This window comes from Ambystoma mexicanum, chromosome 9 (genome assembly GCF_040938575.1).
Source record: "Ambystoma mexicanum isolate Mex_15411 chromosome 9, UKY_AmexF1_1, whole genome shotgun sequence".
Lineage (NCBI taxonomy): Eukaryota > Metazoa > Chordata > Amphibia > Caudata > Ambystomatidae > Ambystoma > Ambystoma mexicanum.
Genome location: NC_090931.1, coordinates 1,301,795,923 through 1,301,814,536, shown reverse-complemented (window position 1 = coordinate 1,301,814,536; position 18,614 = coordinate 1,301,795,923). Strand labels below are relative to the sequence as shown.

The window sequence follows — 18,614 nt, the reverse complement described above, 5'->3', positions numbered from 1 at the left end:
TGAAATACACATACCCAGCCCAGTCGCGTGTGAAGACACCCGCGCACCCCTGAAATACACGTACCCAGGCCAATCGCGTGTAGAACTTCCCGCGCACCCCTGGAATACACGTACACCGCTCCCCCAGACCCGATCGCGTGTAAAACTTCCCGCGCACCCCTGGAATATACGTACCCAGACCAATCGCGTGTAGAACTTCCCGCGCACCCCTGGAATACACGTACACCGCTCCCCCAGGCCCGATCGCGTGTAAGACTTCCCGGGCACCCCTCTAAACACACGTACCCGAGCCCAATCGCGTGTAACACTTCCCGCGCACCACTTCCCGCGCACCACTGGAATACATGTACCCAGGCCAATCGCGTGTGTAACTTCACGCGAACCCCAGTTATACACGTATCCGCTCGCACAGGCACTTTCGCGTGTGGAAGTTACCGCGAAACCCGTAATACACGTTCCCCGCTTGGCGTTTGCTGTTTGGCAGTCCGGTAAACTGGTTTTGGGTTGTCGCAGACCTTTGCGCTGGATTGGGGATTTTGATGCCTTTTCCTTGCGCAAGGGCGTTCTTGGGGGCGTAACTGGCGCTGCTGCAGGGTCGCTGCGCCACGGCTGGTTTTGGAGGCTAAAATCCATGAATACGTTGTGCGCTGAAATGGATTTTATCGCACGCGGCTGGCGCAGTCTATCGCACGGGAACACTGTGCACCAGCCGCCTGCGCCACTTTTGTGCGAATTTCCATGAATTACCCTGTCAATAACATATTCGAGATGTCAAAAACTGAGTAATACATGCATCGAAAAGAAACACTCAATTTGATGGACAATAGGCACTCTCCAAATAAAGAAAATACAAGAAAGGTAGTACTGCTTCTCAGAAAGGCTCAACCCAATTTTTGTCAATAAATGAAACAAAACAATTTGGTTATATTGGGGAGTCTTTGTCAGTTATACTAATGGACTGTATCCCAAAGTCTGTATCCTGTGAAAAATGTCCAGGAAGAAAGCATCCACACACACATCTCCAGGGCTAGGAGTTTTAAATTATTTGTATTTAAACAAAACAAAAAAAATTCTTATGACCACTTACATACATAGCAAACTTATAATTATAAACAAAACCATTGATTAAGCAAAAAAGTTTCAAAATCATAACAAAAAAGTATAAAAAGAACATGCATAAATCAGATAAACAAGTGATTAAGTAACTGTAAGGGTCTGTGGGGCACTTTATCTTTTAAAATAATGCCCTAGTATGAAGTGTCTGGGGCATGAGCTTTATGTGGAATACACCTTACATTTACAAGTGCCTAATGGCTTCCAGCAGTCTTGAGTTTGCCTATTCTATTCTAATAGATTCTGCTGGGGAGGAGAAAGAAAGGTTGTTTTTTCTTTTTTATAATCATATGCCAATACATGCATCGAAAAGAAACACTCGATTTAATGTACAATAGGTACTCTCCAAATAAAGTGCAAAGATCGCATGTGCAAATGTGCATACAATTTATCAAAATTTCTAAGAAAATGTAATATATTCACCTTTGAAGATAATATGGAGAAAAACTTTTCAAAAACGTATTAAAAACTATTTTCAACATTTTATAGGGCTCAAGAATACATAAGTAAACGCGATTGTTTCTATCTGGTGCATGTATTATTCCGTTTTTGACATCTGGAATATGTTAAAGAATGATTTGATTGAGTGTCGTTTATAAATTGTTTTTAGAAAGTATGTTTAAGTCAAAATAAAGAATCGGAATTTTTACTAAATGAGTAGTTGACACTGATCCTTGGCTCTTCTCAAATTAGGATTGAAAGCTAAACACTTCGCTGGAGACTGCACTGCTTTGCCATCTATCTTAATTCAGAGACAACATCCGCTTGCCAGCCCCTTGCTTCGCAGACCCCTCCAGTGTTACCCTTGCCAAGTCGTATTTCAACCAGGCCTGTTCCCTCCTTTGAATGTTTAGGATTTGTTTTTTCCCCCTTTAAAAATTAATAGAAACTACACTTCCCAGAATCCCGGGGGTGAACATGTGCTCACCTGTTATGTTTTCTAACCATCAAGGCTGAATACGTGCTGTTTGATGACACGCTCTGGGTTGCTGGGGAATGGGAACACGCGCCTTGATTATCAGTGCAGAATAATTTATAGATTTGCCCCTGTGGTAGGTGTGTGCCTAATAGCTTGCCGGGGCTCTTTGAAGTGAGAGTTCTGCCCTCTCGGAAAGCACGTTTCTGCAGAAAGTCATTTCAGAAGAGAGCCGGTGGAGGCGGTTTAAAGGGGTCTGTCCGCACAAGGCCAGACAGAGCAAAAGCCAAACAGCAGAGGCGCGAGACCAGAGAAGCCCAGTGGGAGTCCCCTTCCTGTCACTGCCAGAAGGGATTTATTTAATAGCAGGGCGGTAGAAGGGCCTTGAAACGGGTTGGAGGGCGCTTGATCTGCACGCGAGTTCGTCATTATTATATTATTCCAACAGCACGCAATCAATAAGAGGCGCCAACGTCACCTCCAGCAACCCCGTCAGGTTTAATTAACCTTCAGCCACGCTTTGGTGGGGCGCCGAGAACACCGAGTTGAGGAGACTTGCTGAATTATGACATAAGAGCTGTGGGAGCATCGCCTCTTCCCTCTGCTGGGTAAAGGGCGGCAACATAGGGAGGGCAGCCTCGAAGCAATATAACTGGCAATCATTCTGATTTGAAGAAGTACAGCTAATTTTAAAATATCACCTCTTGTATGAAAGCTCAATTTCTCCTTCGTTTATTAGGGTTTCGAGCAAGAACCTTCTACAAAATCGCTTTAACTAAAACGAGCATTAAACAAGCAAATAGGTTTAAGCCGTAGTATGGTCTCCAATGAACTTCATACTGCGAGTAAAAGAACAGCTCGAAGGAGACCTTGAAAGACTCCCCGAACTGGTGTGGCGGTGGACTAGTGGCTCCCCCGGGCAGTCGCCCGGGTGGCCCTGCTCTAACTCCGGCCCTTCTGGTGCGCTCCATTCTGCAGCATTGTGGCAGGACACTCGTTTTTCAAGGGCTTCCAGTTCCAGGAAACAGTGGAACCGGAGTTTGGGGTAAAACCAAAGTAGCAGCGATATCCCCGCAGTGCCACGTTCTTAAAGTGTGACTATTACCAGAAAGGTCAGGCCGATTGAGTCCTGCACACTTTTAGGGATGTAAATGTGTTAACTGTGCCTGGATATTTGAACTGTGGGGTCACTACTTGGCATACAAACTTTGGGATTGGCTCAGTGGTTCCACTCTGGGATTGGTGACTGAAATGCTGGCTGTTTACTATGTTGCACACAAGCAAGTTTGCTGAATGACTGATTACTGTAGTCCAATTAGTTGAAACTGCATTACGTTCTAAGCATATGCAAGAAATGTCCCCTTTTCAGGGAGCGGGTCCGTGATGATGCAAATCATGTCCGTAATGGCTTGAGGTGATTAATGTGTATCACTGTGAAAGAGATGCTACTAATGGTAAAACAAAGCTAATAAAAATGACCAGTCTCTGGCATGGACAATAGATATCGCCAACAGGGCATTCCATGGCTGGGTTCACTCTTGGAACAGGTACAGTAATTAAAATTCAAGCTTGTACATTGAAAATATGCCCACCCACATTCATTCAATAAGACTTAAGTTTTCCTCCTAGTATCTTGGGGGCCCAACCCCATCCCTTATAGCTTCTGCGTTGCCAATATGAGGAGGGGCCATGGGTCTGAATTCCACAAATGGAGACACTTGACATCCAGTCCACTATTGTGTGGATGGGCCTTCAATCACCTTAACCCAAAGCAGGCCCGGCACTTAAGAATCGTATACATGTTGGTACATAAAGCAATTGGAGGGGAAAGGCTGAATGACGCTGTAGAGTCAAACTAACCCACATCTCCCTGAACCACACAAGTTGACACATTATGTACATTTTTGCATTAGTTAAAACACTTTTATTACAAACCACCCCTTACACATGATTGGTCAAAACTTATAAAAGGAATCCAATCTTCTCTAATTCCCCCGTTCTCATTGGTCACAATTATCTTAACTAGCATCTTCAGCTCATATGTACAGCACACCCCCTTTTAGGTTTTGTATGTGGTAGGTTGTGACATAATCACATAGTTATACATTTAAATATAAACATAATTTATTACCCGTTCAAGCTGGCATGAGACCTTCTCACCTCAGACGTGACTGCACATGTTTTGCAAGGACACTTCAAACAATATGGTGTGGGGGAAGAGTAAGTAAGTTTCCTTTGAACTGGTGCTATTTATTTCACTAATCCAGACTTGCTGGCGTCCCTGGGACTCTGTAATCTCAAAGACTCCCAATTCAACACGCATGACCTCTGGACATAATCTGAGAAAATAATTTCAACGCATATGTATCGGTCAACTCTGGCCCAGGTGTCCCTTCACTCCAGGTTTTTTGCTGGTTAAAGCAAATGGCTGGATTCTCCTGGACAATGAATAACAAGCTCCCATGCATTTCAAAAGATTGTATCTACTTTCCGTGATACTGACAAGACATAATAATTCCTCTGTCCTACATTCCTTGCCAAACCAGTTTTTTATCACTTAGAGTTCACCTCGCAAACCTTTAATGCAGACTGTAACCAATTTATGAAAAGAGCACACTGCATATAGATTTGTAAATTCCCCTTGTATGTATATCGGTGCATGCATGTTTACAACTACTGTGTCCTCTTTATAATGGTTTCTTCATGACACATCTCCTTTCTCACATGCACATTGTGAAACTCCTCGTTGCCCAGTTTCTAGGGGATATTTTGTTTCAATTTCATCGGCGGGTTTTGACCTTTATCTTGCTGTGCGCATGCAAATCTAAATGTATCAATTTCAACACAAAGTAACACTAAAGTAACACGCATCCCATTCTCATTAACTACAGTAAATGCATATAAAATTGTAATATTGCACCGACTTTGCCGCTCCCCCAGTCACTGATATGACTTGCCAAATGTGAACCCCTCTCTCACCAGGACTTTTCCTGACCACTGCAACTCTATCAGGCCTGGTACAGCTTCAAGTACAGAATCCACTCAACCCTAGCAGTACGTGTTTGGCATTTTGAGGTACACACTCAGGCTAGTCTCTCTCTCTCTCTGTCTCTCTGTCTGTCTCACATTTCATCAGAAAACACAACCCCTTTGGTACTACTTAAACAGTCTATCACAAAAGGAATTAATTGCCATTTAGAACTGAGACATTTTTTCATTGGTGCATTAGACAATGTTATGCCCCAGTCCGACCCCGCCTCCAGGTATAAATTGTACCTCGTCCTAAAGTCCGGAATTGTCATGCTACCAATCGGAGTATGCTTTTCCGGTCTCATGAGGCCTACGTTGCATAGAACAGTCGTATTAGCATGAAGAAATGACCCGGAGATGCCCAGAATCCTGAGTAACAGAGGGCATATGTAATCGTTCACAGAAGATTTTATTATTTGATCAATAACATCTTTGTTATTAGTTGATCTCCAGTTTATAGATACTAATCAAGGAAACCTACCTTCATCATAGAGATGAGGCATTTAAAGAAATGTTTAGAGAATGGCGCAAGATGTATTTCTATAGTAAGTGAAAGTGGTCCTGGTCTTTCTCTTAGGAACCATTCTTGGCTTCCACCATAATGCTGACCGCCTCATCTTCTCGTTGCCAGGGGATGTGGTGGGATAAATGAGCACCAGGATATCCATCAAGGCGAGGGGTTGGAAAGATATGAGAATTTGGAAATCACTAGTGTGGAAGTTGGAGGCATGCCAAAATGGGTGAGGCAGTGTGGGAGACCCCAGTCCCATGGCCAGTTTTGGACCAGGGAGTCAAGACACGATGGGGGTGCATTGTGTATGCAGACAGATAGTCCCCCCTCTAGCAATATCAGGCAGGCTATATGGAAAAGTGGGACCACAATGAAGGCACCAAAGTCTTTGTAGAAACCGGGAACAGATTCATTACAGGAAGCGGAGTAAACATATTGCCAGCAGGATAAATTAGACTTGCAGGACATGGGTGAATGCCTACATTGGGCTGGGGGCACAAGGCGGGGCATTGATGGCAGGTATACTAGCTAGACGCACGTACTGGTATGAAACCCATGGCGCGGGGAGTACTCTTGGATGCAGGGGAGGGAGGACGGCAGGGACCCAAAGAGAAGGGTTCGAGAGGAATCGGGAGAGTGGGTTGGTAGAGGCTGAGAGCAGAAAGAAAAAGGAAGCGAGAAAAAGGGGGCACCCAGTGAGAGAGCATGCACAGGGGCACACAATGGAGAAAGAGAGCACGCACAGGGAGAAGCAGGGCAGAGAGGAGAAATATAACAATTTGGGGAAGAGGGAGAAAATGAAGGGTAGACTGGGAACAAGAGTACTTTCTGTGGGAGGCCTCTGTCCTCAACCCCCATGGTTATCACACACCGCCAGCAGCCAAATAAAAAAGAGCCAGTCCTCTCTGCACAGGCTTAAATAAGGCTGTCGCTCCCAGCTACTCCAGGGCTAGCCCCCCACCCAGGAACACAACATGCAGAACTGGTTTGTTTGGGTGTTGCCAGGGACACATTTTTGTGTGTTTTCCAGGGGAGGGGAGATGGGATGCAGGGCTGGGCACACATTTTCAGGTAATTACAGGGTGGGGGACAGGTGTACTTCTAGAGCCCGCCTCCACCCATTCCCACAATAGGGGAAACTTGATTCTGTGTGATTCAGGGGAGATGAAGCATATAGAGTGCAGGGCAGTAAGGGGCCCCCAAGGGGATGTTAATTGCAGGACTGGGGAATGAAGGATGCTCACAGAAAGGGTGCAAGAGGTCAGGGGCTAGCTTGGTAACTTGGCAGAGGACAGGAAAATTACAGGGTATGGGACAAGTGGCTTTGCAGAGCCCCCGACCCATGATGGACACAACAAATGGAACTCGTTTTTGCAGGGCTCAGAGAGGCTTTGTGCCAGGACAAAGGGTAGAAATAAATTATACGGTAGGGGGAAGTTGGAGGAACAGTTGAAAGGGGCCCGTTCCAGGCTGCAGCTGAGCAACATGTAGACCTAGTTCCTGGAGGGAATGGAGTCAAGTGGAAACGTACGGCATGCAACTGACAAAAAAGGTGAATTCTTCTGAAATGATTACAGGAAATGTTTTTATGAAGTGGAAGTGTATCATGGATTTTCAAAGTTTCCACACAGCTAATAGATTAATTGGCCTTCGTGCTGCCGTCTGAAAATCCCTCTGAGAAGCCTCTGTCGCGTTTCCTTTACATGGCAATCAGTGCTTTGGTACACAGCCTATACCAGGGCGCACAATGTACAGTAGCCACTAGCAATTGGCTTGTGATAATTGACTCTTGGCGAGTAAGAAATGGTGTACTGTTTGTATGTATATAATTAAGATGGCGAGTAACGTTTTGTGGCAGGCAACTTAAATTTCCCCCACTGCCCTATGCACTTACAGAGGTTAGAGGGGAGTTTCTGCAGAAGATACTGTGCCCTTTCATCTTAGCTGGGAAGGAGGGGGTTCTGAATGATCATTCTATGGAGCCATATTGTTTTCAGGTGAAGTTTGGATCAACCAAGGACGTTGTTTTTTCTACAGCTGATGCAAGCAATATCAGGAGACCTGGAGGTGGTTTGGTCAAGGTGGCCTTTGGCTCCAAGAGTGTTTAATAGTTAAGACACCACTTTGGTATGCACAACCCATTTTGAATGGAGTGTCTCCCTGCATCCCTTTCTGAGGTACGAGTCCAACACCAAGTTGTGAACTGCCTGCACTTGTAATATCTGGATTTCTGAGAGTGACGCATGAAGAGGGGTTCAATGTTTTAAAGCAATATTTGACTCAACCACAGATTCTAAATGCTGCAAGGCTACAATATCCGGGGAAATCTGGTGGTGTTATTGGGATATTGATTGACCGTGCACCAGAGGCGTTGCTGGGGGGGGGCTTAGGGGGCTATAGCCCCTGGTCTTTTGGTTGTAGCCCCGGATCGAATCTCAGGAGCTACAACCAAAAGGCTAGCTAGCCCCGACAGTTCCGACATTAGCGTAGCCCTTGGTCTTTTCCAGACCTAGCAACACCCCAGCCGCGCACCTAGGTTTGAGACGTAACGGAACGCTTGACAAGTCAAATTGGGAACCACAAAGCGAGGGAAGCCTATCACAAGAGATTATTGCAAGGTAGTGGTGGGCTAACAACGTGGAGGGCGGCAGTTTGGCAGCAAGGGATCTACAAGCAACAGGGGAATCCAGGGTGAGCAGATCTTTGAATGATTTAGGTTTGAAAATAATTTGAATACAATTAAGATATACAAGAATAAATACACACCACAAAGAATTAATGCCGCTAAACCATCAAGCACTAGAAACTGGTTACCTTTCTCTGGTTTCCAGTCAAGCTTTGTGTTCATTGTTTATCAATGAGGAAGTACCGAGAGGAACATGTCGAGCCAGGTAGCTCAACAAGTTAAGCGCTCAACTCTCAACATCTGTGATCAGCATGCAGGACACACGTTTTAAACATGGTGGGTCTGACCCAGACCCTCCTTCTGAGGTTGCTAAATGGACTATCCTTAAATGGGCTAATAATTAAACATCACGTTGCTTAGAAAGTGGAGTCCTATTCAATTAGGTGCCATCTTAAATCTTGATCATATTAAATGTTGGCTGTCAATTATTACTCTATTTGTAACATGTTCTGCGGCATGTGCAGCACCCATAGCTAGTCCTGACTTTTTAACCAACATTGCTTTGTATAACAGGGCTTGTAGAGCATACCTTCGGTGGGGGCGTGGATGGCACTTCTAGTCCCAGAATGCAAACTTGTGTTGGCCACACAAAGCAGCTGAATAATCCCTAACTGAGCAAGACAAAGGCTGATGTAATTGGGTGATTCATGTCACCTGGCAAAGCTTTTTCCAGTCATTGAACACATTCTGCATCTAGGGACTTACTCTTCAATAACTTCAATTGATTACATTAGTCTTAATCACGTGATTTGTCATAGAAAAAAGTAAAGCTCATCACAGGAACAGTGGTGTGCTGGTGACATGGCATCATCTGGTTATCCTAATGCCGGTCTTTGTGCCGTTTGAGTTGATGGCCAACCAGTCGGGACTTCAGTTGTTGCCACAGACAAAATGGGTAGTTTGGTGTCCTTCCACTGCCAAGTACCCTGTGCACGAAATAGCAATCTCTACAATTAGAATTCAATAACCATGACTGGTCTGACTGGGAAGGCGAGAGGGGGCTGGGTGCAGAATGGCTGTGAAGGGTACAAGCTTTCACAGTGGAACTCCGCAGGGGGAACCGAGGAGAGGGAAAAAGGAGAGGCGGACGTTTGCACCACTGGGCAGACTCAAGTTCCGACACTTGGCAGGAGTCGTTGGATCGCTGGAACGAGAAGGCCACGCTACTCTAAGGCAACATTAGAACTCCAGCCAGGAGAGGCCACAGCCAGCCCTGGGGCTGAATAGCAAACATGATGGACGAAGCTAAGACAAATGCGGGGAAATGGCGTTATTCTTGGATTGGCTCTTATTGATGCATGGTTCACTAAAATGCATCTATCTCCATTATACATCCGACTGTCGAATGAATATAATCTTTGTCTTGAGTGAGCGCGTCTGCGGTGTTCGGCTCAGACACTGCTCCCTTTGGGTTTCTCTATGGCCGTTGTGTTTGAGTTTCCATGGCTCCGACGGTTGAACTCTTCGACTAGGGCAGATCAACTCATGCCAGCTCGCTGGGATCTGGCTCAATCCCTTTTCCGTCTTTTTGATCCGTCTCGTTGGGCATGCGACAGATTGAAGCTTGGCCATCAGAAAGGTTTTGACACTCATTGGATGTTGGAATTTGCACGGAAGGTGGAGCTTAGGCTGTAATGGATCGGGACTCTGTCTGGCAAGGAAGTGTTTACTCGGTCATGTGGGATTTTAGATTAAGATTGACCTATTCTTCTATTAAAATTGAAAATTATTTTAGGCCCCCCCCCCAAATCTGGTACGATACCAACTCCTTCCACTACACCTTGTAAGTCTTAATTGGGAACTGATACTACACTAGTGAGGCACCGGATGACTACATCAGTAGCGCCCCCAGCTGCAATATATCAGGAGCCTAATGTAATCTCTATGCATAGTGACTGAAAGCAGGATGAAACCAGTCTGTGATTATTTAACACCCTTTGGAGAGGATTGTCTTTGACCACCAAATACACATTTAAAGTGACATAGCCTTTATTTCGTGAGACAGATGCTCCTTGCGGAAATGTGTGCATACCATCAGTCCCACCTTGTGAACTCTCTGTGGCAAAATGTGGGATAAAGCGAGGGAGGGGTTAATGGAAACAGGTAATCCGGGTGGGTTTTATGGCCTCTGCACAGCAGAATACAGAAAGGCAGTGCACAGGAAAGCTGTAACCCTGAATGACCACTTAAGAAATGTTATTAAGCAATAGTCACGTTTTCCACCACCCCAAGGTGGGATGAGCCATTTCAATTAAAGAGTGAGGGGCCCTAACACAAGGCCTGTCCACATAGTCTTGTTTCTGGCGTCTTTTGCACTTTTATCCTCCTTTGCGCTCGCCTGTCCCTCCTTGTGCATTTCGTCCCTGGAAATACATTTTGCATTTCTAATGTAGAAACCCAAGGCTCACCCAAAAACACGAAATAATCATCATTAATTTGAATTCCAGTCCCTATGTTTTTTTTGTGGTGATGGTTTTAGTGGCACCCCTTCCTCATTGTATGGCCCCTCTAGCTCTGGCATTGCTTGCAATATTGCTAATTAGATGTGCAAAACCACTGTTTAACCACAATCCTATGGGTTGCAAAAGTAACATCTTATGACCCCTTGATGACCTTTGACCGGGTGTTAAGTAACATTAGTCTGTGAGCATCCAGCATTTAAAAAGAGCGAAATATATGTAAAACGAATTAACATCTTCAAATTATTATAGAAATGTGTATAAATCGGGCTATTGAGACCATCATAAATGCCGCCCTTGGAGACTGCTAAAGTGCCTTCAATCTTGCGCGAAATGTCAACCTGGTCATTAGGTCTTTTGCTGGTTGGGGGAGGAGGGGCAAGGCCCAAACGAGCCTGCATCTGGTCTCCTGAGGGCTCTATAGACTCAGGAGGGGGTGGGGCAGGGTTGTCGGGAGGGCGTGGGGGGTGCTCAGCCAAAGCTGAACATCCCACCAACAAGCGGTTGCAAGGGAAACCATAACCCCTTCACCCTAGGCCTCTGAATGAGCCCATCTCTGATCTGCGCAAGTCGCAGGCCTCTGTTGTGCTCCATTACTGGCTTTCACCACCATTTGCTCGATCCCTAGGTACTCTGGCGGATGTGCAAGTGTGGGGGAGGGGGAGGAAAGATGACTTTACTGTTGCATGGGGGCCTGCAGACCGGAAGTACCCTGTGCTCTGTATGCAGGCCTGTATCTAGGTGCTCGAGAGCGCATGGAGGCATTTGTGTCAAGGGGTGCCTCGTGTGCCCATGGCACTAGGATGCATTGGCCTGGGCTGTGGTGTGTATGTTGTTTTTAGAAGTGTTGCCTTTTCATGCCTTTGGGAGGAATATTAAATTGCCATGTGGGAGTGGCTTAGTTGGTATGTGTATAGTTTAAGCATAGAAGTTGGGATTGTTTTTGTAGGGGGGGTCAGTGAGGGGGGCCCGCTGGGTAAAAAAGAGCATCCATCCATTGCATCAGTGCAGTGGTGGTACCCTTGTTGCATCAGTGCAGTGGTGGTACCCTTCCAGACAGGCGCGCAATGCCATTAAGCTATTTATGTATTGGTCCTTTTGTTAGGCGCTTATACAATTAAGCAAAACTGTTTCAAAGTGCTCACAGGGTGCGGACAGGGGAAGTAGAGAATGAATTACAACAAAAATAAAAAATTGAATTGATAGTATAAAACAACTAATGAGACTAAATGGCAGGGGAGACGAACCTACTATGCCTTGTGAGTGTTCAGAACGTGCACGTGCAGGGAAAAGGAGGGGGGAGGGATAGGTGTTGTGGTGCTAAGGAGAAGTGCTCGGGGTGAAGTGCTAGAAAGGAAGAATGTAAGTGCAATCTCCTGTGTGGAGGGAAAGTCAAGTAAGTGCAGTGAATAGGCAGTGGCTAGTATGAGAGAGGTGGGAGGGTCAAGGCCCTGAGGGGACACAAGGGTCTTGCACATCAGTCACGTCACTGTGATTAGCAGGGGAAAGAGGAGAAAGATGAGGAGGAAGGGGACTGGGGGAGGAGAAGGAAGAGATGAGGAGAAAGGTCTTGAGGCTTTTCCGGAACTTATGGAGGTTCTGCTCAAGCTGAGTAGGAAGAGGGAGGGTGTTCCAAAGGAGGGAGCCTGCTGAGGAAAGTGATCGCTCACCAGCTCTCAGTTTAGCAAACCGCTTCACAAGCGGGGATTTGGTACCAGAGGAACGCAGGAGTCTAGAAGGGTAAGCGTCTAAGATGGAGTGGTCCCCAACCCCAGAAAGCTTTGTGGAGGATACAGAGGGATTTGAATGTAATCTGTGCTATGACCGGGAGCCATTGAATGCTTTGTAGGGCAGGGGAGATGTGGTCCCTGGAATTGAGGCCAAGGTTAAGTCTCACTGGCCCTATTCTGGGTTAGCTGGAGGGGGTCCCAGGGTGGACGCAGGAAGATTGAGGAGGATATTGCAATTGTCTAGCATGGAGAGAACCAGAGCACGGTAACGTTTAGTCTCTGGGGGAGGGTGAGGAAGGGTAGAGTACATTTGAGAAGGAAGAGTTGAAAGTGGGACTTCTTGACAATGTCCTGAATATAGGGGATAAATGAGCGGGAGGGATCGAAGATGGCTGAGAGATTTCTGGCTACAGAGGAGGGGCATAGAGGAAGGCCAGAATGAGGGGAAGAAATAGGGTGCCGGGGACCCAATAGGGAGAATCTCAGTTTTGCTGGCATTAAGGCAGAGGTCATTAGCAGTGCACCAGACATGGATAGCAGAGAGGCAGTCGGGGATGAATGAAGGTGCAAGGCCATCAGTAGGAGGTTTGAGGAAGAGTTGTGTGTCGTCAGCGTAGCACTGGAAGTTGGGGGAGAAGGCGGAAATGAGACGTGCAAGTAGAGAAAGGGAAATGTTAAAGAGCCAGGGCACAGAATGGAGCCCTGGGGCACGTCCTAGGTGGAGGAGGAAGTAGGAGAGGAGAAAGGGCCCATAATAGTGTTGGAGGAATGGTTAGTGAGGAAGGAGGTGAGCCAGTCCAGTGCCCGATCCGAGATGCCAAGGGTGTCCTGGAGCCTTTTCATGAGGATGGAATGGTTCACTGTGACAAAAGCCGAAGATAGATCAAGGAGGATGAGGACAGCAGGGGAGCTGGGGTCCAGGGATGCAAACAGTTCTTCACAGGTGTTCAGATGAGCAGTTTACATGCCTCTGGATGCTCGGAATCCAGACTGGTCGGCATGTAGACTGCCAACAAGTTTCGGTATGAGAGTTGTTGAGGGACGGCCAACTTCTCGAGCAATTTCCCCAGGAAGGAGGTGATGGAAATTGGGCGGCAGTTGGCTGGGCAGAAAGGGTTTGCAGAGGGTATTTTAAGGAGGGGTCGCACAAAGGAGTACTTGAGGGAGGATGGAAAAGTACCAGTAGCAAAAAAGTGGTTACAGAGATCAGCAAGAGCAGGGGCGAGAGTGGAGATGTTGTCCTTGATGTTTCTGAAAGAACTTGGGGCAACCTGTTTGTAAGAGACCTTCATGCCGTTGACAACTAGTGACTTCTTCAGGGGAGACAGAATGTGAGCTGAGAGGCGGGGTTTCTGCATATAGCTTTTGGTTAGTCCGAGAGGGGGCGGAGAAGCCTTTCCTGAAACCAGCGCCTTCAAAGTGTTACTGTGTTCGTGCAGAAAAATGTAGAAAAACTTCAAAGCTGAAAATTTCAAGTAAGGCTTCCCTCACCTCTCTGTCGAACAAAAATTAAATGCACGCATCCGTCCCCTCCCCACGGATGAGTGGAAGGGGCTGAAGTGCACACTTGCTTTTTGTTGGAGGCGAGGGAAGCCTTTTTCTGAAACTTGCAGTGTTAAAAGGGTATTGCATGTTAGCTCATTATGCATGCATGTGTGCAAGGAGGGTGTATGGTAATGTATGAGTGTGATGTGTGAGGGCTGGGTGCGCATGTAAACGAACAAGTGCATGTTGTGTGTGTTTGTGTAATGCTGGGTTGCTACCATTTGATACTTGGGTGCAGTGGAATCATTCGGAGGTGAACAGATTCTGTCTTGATTTTTGAAACATGCAAAAATGCATCAAGGCAGCAGCAAGCCTGAGCAATCCGCCCACACTTCCAAGCGAGACGTGAACAGAATGCACGTGGGCAGGTCTGATGCTGGAGCGGATTAGCGCGCAGGAATGGAGCGCGTGCATAAGACGCGAGCCATTGCCAGCTGCCCAGAGGTTGGCGTCTTCAGGCCTCCGCGGTCAGGTAGCTTTCAGATGTGGGCGTCTCCTGCTCAAGGAAGAGTGGCAGCCAGATCGAGGCGTTTCATGGGTCTAGCAGGGTTGGCTGGGTGGTGCCTATATGAACAATGACATTTCCAAGTGCTACAGTGCCAGTGGTTTCCATAGAGACGTTGGCAACAATTGCTTTGGCAGAGTACTTGGAATCTTAAGAAAACTTGCAACGCCCCCCAGCATGCGTTATTCTCTGGTTAAGGGGTGTATTTGAAGGAAAATAACATTCGGATTTATTTAGGGTCTTTGAGAGCCCATTAGGACTGGTGAAGTTCCTCACGAGCAAGCAGCGGGGCATGACCCTCGGAAGGTGCCTCAATGGCAGATTCTAAGGGGATAGGTAGTTTACTGAGCAGGACCATTAGTCGAATTCAAATTGAACTCAGTTTTTTAATTGCATTTTGCTGCAAATATATGCTGGGTGTGGGTAAGGGTAATAGTTAAGGGGGCGGTGTAAAGGGGACGGCGGGAGGTTCTACCCACATATATTTGCATTGAAATGGATCACACAAAAAAATCATTGAAATCAAATTCGATAAATTCTCTTCGAACAAATCACATATAACCAAAGGACTCCATCTAAAGCTGGGTAAAGGTCCACGTTGCTGCCATAATGTACTCCTGATCACACAAGCATTTTTGCTGGGGCACCTGCACAGGACGCACAAGGGGTGGCCAACCGTCCTGTGTTATTTCATGGACCGTGTCCCACGTAAAAGTCCGGACTTTGCGCCTCTGCAAAAGGTCTGTTCCAGGCCTGCCCATCTCAAGAGTTTACTTTTTTTCCAGTAATGGCTCCAAGCTCGGGGAAGCACCGCTGTCCCACCTGAGGTCCTGCTCTGTCAACTAAGCATTACAGGAAGGGAGATTGGGGGGTGGGGAGGGAGGTCTTCAATCCCTTGAGAGGTGCAAATGGTGGGTGATAGTAAAGGTCAGGGCAACATAACGCTGCACCTGCGTGATATGATCACTCAAGCACATGCATGTGCTTTCACTGTGAATACAGTTTTAAATCCCAAACGAGGTGTGTTTAGGCTACTTTTGCTGCAGGCTATGGCGATCTTCCAGTCAGGAAGGCGAAAATAAAGCTATGAGGCTGGACAAGTTTCTATAACCGTTTATATGTCCGGTTATTTTCATATACGATTCCTGTACTTTTGAAGGCATTGCTATAAAACTATTTAAACACTTGATACCCAAACTTACCATTTGTAACCGGGCAGATCCTGGATTGACCACTCATGTTCCCAGGCGAATCGTTTAATCTCACTGTCTCTCACCTTTAGTCCCTGGATACGATTCATTTTCTAGTTTTTGCTATTAGATAAAACATTCTCTCGTGGTTTACTAAACTATAGAATTGTTACTTATTAATAAGCAGGGTCGCACTGGGGTATACAATTGTCTCGGGCACCAATGAAAAGTGGCCCACAGTTGCAAATGGCATTTTATTCATTTTGTGATAGATGTTTGAATAGTACCTAAAGGGGAGTTTCTGGATCGAATGTGAAGCAAATTGTGCAATTTAAATTATACTTATTCAGCAACAATGGTCAAAACTACTAGCCACATAGTGAAGTAACTCATCAAACTGGCCCACATTCCCCCCAAAAAGTGGCCCGCTTCGGCCCAAAAAAACGGGCCCACATTAGCATTTTGCGTTTCTGGTTCGGGCATTGGCCTGTTGCCCTATAGGCCAGCCCGAGCCTGTTAATAAGGGACCGTTCATATAATTTGTCTCTTGTCGTACACATGGAAACTTCTTCTGCAAGTAATCCCCAAGAGCATCAAAGGCTGATGACCCCCCTTTTAATGCTATTTTTGTGATGCCCATACAAATGCAATTTGGGGAGTCTGCAGGTCTTCAAGCATGGCCTTGAAAATCCAAGGGCCGCCCTGAAGAGAAATCGAACCGGTTACAGTATGCAGAAGTCCCACGGTGTCATTTCTTTGTCTTAAAATGTCTCTTGCCACTGATGTTACCCTAAAAGTGGAAGGGTGGGAGAAGGGCTTGAATGATGTACGAATCACAAGCACCACAAATTGCTTCTTATGTGCCACCGTGTCTTTACTGCCAAGCCCTTTTTATGACGTTGGCAACTCTAGGACACCCGGGGGAGCGCAACCCTAGGGGCTGACTGCAATCGTGATAAGGTTTCCCCTGCAAAAGCATTGCTGATGTTGAGACTCTGTGAAAACATGGCAACCAGGAAATCTGCATTGTAGGGTCCTTGTCTCGCGTGACCAGACAGCTGGAAAAACCCAGTCCATGACATCCGACGAACTCAACTTCGAAGGAGTCAGTTACGTCATGAACTCTAGGCGGGTGACGGAAGGGTTTCTGCAAGCAACTGAAGATGGACATTTTATCCTGCCAACCCCAGTTAATGACACCATGGGCCTCATTCCGAGTATGGCGGTAAGGGATAGCGGCCACCGCTAACGAGAGCGGTGGCGGTAATCCCTTACCGCCATACTCCGAGTTCCCTTTGCGCCATGGAGGTTTTAACACCTGCTTTTAGCAGGTGTTAAAAACCATGGCGCTAAGGGACCTTGATGTTAATTACGCCACCGTAATTTACGGTGGCGTAATTAACGCCTTCCCCACTCCCATTATGCCCTTATGGGGCAAAAATGGGAATGGGGAAGGGTAAATGGGGATTGGGGAATTACCGCCCCGCCACCCTTGGAATGGGGCGGTAATTCCGCCATCCACCAAGGCGCTGCCGGTCCGGGTACGGCGTCAACCAAGGCGTTAATAGCGCCATTGGTTAGCGCCGTACTCGGAATGAGGCCCCATGTCTTATGATACTTTCATAACCAAAAGCTGTATGAAAAAACAAAAGGGGGGGACGGGCCGTTGGAAACCTTTTCAGTCGAGTGAGGTAGGAGGGGACTGCACAGATCGGTGGGGGGGTTGTTCCCAGTAGTTTTGAAGCTGGGATTTAAGGCCCATCTGCAAGGCACTTGAGCAGATCTTCTCAGCTCTAGCTAGTGGAAATGCTTTCATGTTTGGCTTTCAATTCTGTTTCGTAGGAATGGTTTACAGCGGTGGAAATTGACTTATTTTTTTTACTGGGGGAATCCCACCAACCCCTTGGGGGAGGGGGGGAGGAGTCGGAGGAGGTGTATGGTGGGGGGAGGGTGCCGGGTTCAGCAGGAGGATTAGGGGTTTAGGGAAGGTATTTTAGTCACTCTCATAAACATTTGCTTCTCAGTCCCTCAGAAGATGAAACATGAACATGTGGAAAATTACCAGATTTCTTATGTCAAACAAATACAAAATGTGCACACCTGTGCGTAGCCCAGGCAGTGTTGGCCAAATCTCCTCTAGGGAAACTCTTATGGTGCCTTTGTTTCTTTGACAGGGAAATGGCAGAGCTCTGGAGTAGAGTTGACCCCATTTATAGTGAAGCGAACCTACCTCAACAGAGGACTTTGGAACTAGAAATGTCTTCCTTCTCAGGAGTCGCGTGCTGCATGGCATTACTGTTAATTCCAAGGCTAATACCATATCAAACACCAGTAATTATAAACCTAGTTTTTGACAACTCGTAATTAATTTAATTTTCAAGCACTGTGTATTTTGGCAATTTAGGTGACTTATGCAAAGGCAAATGAAGGGATTTTCCTTTCATCGCATATATCGGGGTAAATACGGAAGCCACATCTCCTCCTCACACTGGGCCCAATCTCAGGCCCAGTTGGAAACACATGCTCTACCGAATGCTGTATCAATTACATTTATTGATACTGACCTCATTACATGTCATTCCACAAAATGTTTATATTTGAGGATATCGCAGGGTGGTATTTTATGCTAGTGCGACCGGAGTACTCCATTTCAATTTGACCCCATGTTAAGAGTACAGAGCTTTCCTTTTTTACAAATCATTGGTATTCGAGTTGAACTAAATATTTTCAATTGAAGGTAACCCATGCTACCAAAATGCAGTAGTTATAGCAACACAGCTTTCAACTAGAGCTGTGTCCAGTGGCTGTAGCTCACCCAGCCCTCCTTTTTAATCTTTGCTTTCTGGTAGTTGTAGTCCACCATTTATAATACAAATAATACTACAAGTCCTTAGACTGAACCTATCGGGCCTGGTTCCAGTTAAGCCAT

At 46.4% G+C, this 18,614-nt stretch overlaps 1 protein-coding gene across 6 annotated transcripts in view; it reads left to right on the top strand.

The window, feature by feature from the left end:
* Positions 1-18,614, top strand: part of KALRN (kalirin RhoGEF kinase) — a 1,827,638-nt gene that overhangs the window by 411,827 nt on the left and 1,397,197 nt on the right. The gene's annotated exons all lie outside the window — the stretch shown is intronic.